At 32.9% G+C, this 4,635-nt stretch overlaps 1 non-coding gene across 1 annotated transcript; it reads right to left on the bottom strand.

The window, feature by feature from the left end:
* Positions 1-345: 345 nt before the first annotated feature.
* Positions 346-453, bottom strand: LOC135269286 (U6 spliceosomal RNA). The gene has a single exon (XR_010337608.1). It is a non-coding gene; the product is annotated as a U6 spliceosomal RNA (small nuclear RNA).
* Positions 454-4,635: the final 4,182 nt, after the last annotated feature.

The raw sequence follows: 4,635 nt of genomic DNA, 5'->3' as shown, positions 1-4,635 counted from the left end.
TGGTGGCGTTCTCCTGTACTGTGGGCTGCAAAGGGCATAGGAGAAGCACAGTATCTGAACTGGAGTGCCAAGTGTGTAAAGTCCCCAATCCTCCCATTGGTTATGCTTCCTGGGTGAGGCAGGGCTCTGCCCTGCCTGGGTTTGCCCTCCCTGGGCTACACCTACTGTCCAATCAGTCCCATTGAAATGAACCTAGTACCTCAGTTGGAAATGCAGAGATCACTCATGTTCTATGTCTCTCTCACTGGGATCTGTGCTCCGAAGCTGTTTATATTCAGCTGTCTTGGCGGAAGTCCTGTGATTGTGTACTTTTTAGGCTGTTTATCTCTTTCTTTTTTGTCCTGAAAAAATATAAAATGCTTTACTAATTTGCATGATATCTATGCAGAGAGGACATGTTAATCTTCTTTGTATTGTTTTAATTTTTTGTATATGTACTGCCAAAGTGACCACAGAATTTTAAATTTAGAATTCAATATTCTATAGCAAACTTTGTCCTATCCCTAGATATAACCATCCAAGGCTTCAAATGCATTTTTACATTTTTAGTACTTCTGTGTGAGTGGCTAATCTTTAATCATGAATTTCTATTTAATCAGAAGTACCTTTAACATTGTAGAATGTAATAGTAATATAATTTATCTTAGACAATGAAAATGAAAATTATTTGAAGTAAAAAGTAATATTATACATTATTAATACTAGTTGAAAAAATCTAAAAGTTCATTATCAATGAAATTCATATTTTAAAGCTTCAGGAATAATCAAATTTTGTATTGAGATTCTGATTATTATAATGAAATAATGTTCCAGATCCTAAAAATAACTTGATATTAATATAAACATGTTGGTGTGTCAAATTATATTTCTAGAAAGAATGGATTATTAAAGAATCAAAATCAAACAGTGTAACTGAAATGTGAAATAACATTTTTTCCTTACGTTTATATATTTCTAACCTTTATAGTTTTATCACTAAAACAAAACACACTTGTTTGGGAAATTAGGAAAGACATATGAATTAGACAAAATACATTAATTAACAATAATTTTGTTGTGTACAGAATATTTCTGTTCAAATAATAAGAAATAGTCTAGATTAATGAATGCCTTCATGTATTTTTTACCTGTTTTAATTAGTATCATTTCTTTATCACTGGGCAGCAGCTCCTCTTCATCAAACTATGTATTTGTTTTAATCATCTACTAGAGCAACCTGAGACATCAATTTTTGAAATAATTTCAAACTTAAAAAAAAAGCTTTATGAAGAGTACAAAAAGTATTTATCTTCTTTACTCAGATTCCCCAATTGTCAATGATTTATGGCATGTGCTCTCTTTCTCTCTCTCTCCATCAATAAATAACTATATGGTTAGATAAATATATTTTATTATTCTTTTTCTGAATAAGTTAAGAATATGGTTCAAGTCTGATGCTGCAAACTTATAAAATTACAGCATACATTTGCCAAAAATAATGACTTTTTTACCATACCACCATTACAACCTCCAAATTAGCAAGCATTGCCATTCATTTAACAGATTCCATTCAAATTCTGCTAATGGTCTCAACAAATTCTACTTTATATTTTTGGTTCAGGATCTAATCTAGGATTAAATGTTGCACTCCATTATTACATCTCTTTACTGCCCTTTAATTTGGAACAGTTTTCTGTCTTAACCTCTCTTTCATGATGGTACCAATTTTAAGGAGTAATAGCCTCTTATTCTGTGGGAAGGAATGCTCATGTTGTTTGGTGTTTTCATGACGAGGCTCAGGACATGAAATTTTGGCAGATATAACACTAATACAATGCTGCATTTTTCTCCATGACTCACATCTAAAGGCATCCAAATTGACTGAATATTAATATCTTGCTTGACAATACTCTTGTTACAATCGTCAAAATGAAAAAAAAATTAACATTGGTCAATTTTTACATTGCTATTCTCATATTTACTTTCTCCTCCATTTCTAAGTCTTCTTTGCTCCCTTTCTTATTCTTCCTCTCCTTCTTCTTCCTCCTCTTCCTGCTTTTCTTCTTCCTCCTTATCCTTTTCCTTTCCATCTTTCTCCTCTTCCTATTTTTATTTTTTTATTCTTCTCAACTTCCTGTAAATGTAATGTCTTAGCCATGGAGTCACATAAAAAAATAGAAGAATATACAACAGTGACAGTAGATTAGAGTAGAATACCATAGAAAAATGAGATGTATTGATTCTGGATATTAGCACTTGTCAGATTGATAGATTACAAAAATTTTCATCAATTCTGTATGCTGGCTGCTCACTGTGATGACAGTATCTCTTGCTCTACAGAAGTTCTTTAGTTTAGTTAGATCCCATTTGTCAATTTTGGCTTTTGTTGTCATTGCTTTTGGTGTTTTAGTCATGAAGTCTTTGCCCATGCCTACATCCTGAATGGTATTGTCTAGGATTTTTCTAGTGTTTTTATGGTTTCAGGTCTTATGTTTAAGTCTTTAATCCATCTTGATTTAATTTTTGTGTAAGGTATGAGGAAGGGGTCCAGTTTCAGTTTTCTGCCTATGGCTAGCCAGTTTTCCCAACACCATTTATTAAATAAGGAATCCTTTCCTTATTGCTTGTTTTTATCAGGTTTGTCAAAGATCAGGTGATTGTGAATGTATGGTGTTATTTCTGAGGCCGCAGTTATGTTCCATTGGTCTATATATCAGTTTTTGTACCAGTACCATGCTGTTTTAGTTACTGTAGCCTCAGAGTAGAGTTTGAAGTCAGGTAGTGTGATCCCTCCAGCTTTGTTCTTTTTGCTTAGGACTGTCTTGGCTATCCAGGCTCTTTTTTGGTTCCATATAAAATTTAAAGTTGTTTTTTCTAATTCTGTGAAGAAAATCACTGGTAGCTTGATAGGATAGCATTAAATCTATAAATTACTTTAGGTAGTATGGCCATTTTCACAATATTGATTCTTCTTAAGTTTTATTCCTAGGTATTTTATTCTCTTTGTAGCAATTGTGAATGGAAGTTCACTCATGATGTAACTCTCTATTTGTCTATTATTGGTATGTAGAAATGTTTGTGATTTTTGCACACTGATTTTTTATCCTGAGACTTTGCTAAAGTTCCTTATCTGGTTAATGACATTTTGGGTTGAGATGATGAGGTTTTCTAAATATATAATCATGCCATCTGCAAACAGAGACAATTTGACTTCCTGTCTTTTTATTTGAATACGCTATATTTCTTTCTCTTGTCTGATTGCCCTGGCCAGAATTTTCCACACTATGTTGAATAGGAGTGATGAAAGGGGGCATCATTTTCTTGTGCCGGTTTTCAAAGGTAATACTTTTAGCTTTTGCCCATTCAGTGTGATATTGGATGTTGGTTTTTCACAAATAACTCTTATAATTTTGAGATACTTTACTTCAATATTTAGTTTACTGAAAGTTTTATCATGAAGGGATGTTGAATTTTATCAAAGGCCTTTTCTGCATCTATTGAGATAATCATGTGGTTTTAATCATTAGTTCTGTTTATGTGATGGATTGTGTTTATTGATTTGCATATGGTAAACCAGCCTTGTATTCGAGGGATGAAGCAAATTTGATCATGGTGTATAAGCTTTTTGATGTGCTGCTGGATTCAGTTTGCCAAAATTTTATTTAGGATTTTGGCATTGATATTCATCAGCAATATTGGCATGAAATTTTCTGTTTTTGTTGTATCTCTGCCAGATTTTGGTATCAGGATGATTCTGACCTCAGAAAATGATTTAGGGAGAATCCTTCTTTTTCTATTGTTTGGAATAATTTCAGAAGGAAGGATATAAGCTCCTCTTTGTACCTTTGGTAGAATTCAGCTGTGAATTCATCTGGTCCTGGGTGTTTGGCTGTTCGTATATCGTCTTCTTAGAATTGTCTGTTTATGTTATTTGCCCACTTTTTGATGGGATTTGCTTTTTTTCTTGATGATTTGTTTAAGCCCCTTGTAGATTTTTGACATTAGTTATTTGTTAGATGCATAGTTTGCATATATTTTCTCTCACTCTGTGGGTTGTCAGTTTACTGAATATTTCTTTTGTTGCACAGAAACCTTTTAGTTTATTTAGGTCCAATTTATTTGCTTTTGTTTTTGTTGCATTTGCTTTTGGGTTCTTAGTCATGCATTCTCTGCCTAAGCCATTGCCTAGAAAAGTTTTTCTTATGTTATCTTCCAGAATTTATATGGTTTTAAGTCTTAGACTTAAGACTAATTTATCTTAAATAGATTTTTGTATAGGGTGAGAGATGAGAATTCAATTTCGTTTTTCTACATGCGGCTTACCAGTTTTCCCAGCACCATTTATTAGATAGGGTGTCCTTTCCCAACTATATGTTTCTGTATGTTTTGTCGAATATCAGTTGGCAGTAAGTACTTTGTTTTATTTCTGGGTTCTGTATTCTGTTCCATTGGTCTACATGACTCTATTTGTACCAGTACCATGCTGTTTTGGTAACTATAGACTTGTAGTGTAATTTGAAGTTTTGTAATGTGATGTTTCCAGATTTGTCCTTTTTGTTTAAAATTGCTTTTGCTATGTGGGCTCAGTTTGGATTCTATATGAATTTTAGAATTCTTTCTCCTAGTTCTGTGAAGAATGATGATGGTATTTGGTTG

The sequence above is a fragment of the Aotus nancymaae genome, unplaced genomic scaffold (assembly GCF_030222135.1).
Source record: "Aotus nancymaae isolate 86718 unplaced genomic scaffold, 86718_ANA_hifiasm-v0.15.2.pri h1tg000004l, whole genome shotgun sequence".
Lineage (NCBI taxonomy): Eukaryota > Metazoa > Chordata > Mammalia > Primates > Aotidae > Aotus > Aotus nancymaae.
This window is presented reverse-complemented; position numbering and strand designations above follow the sequence as displayed.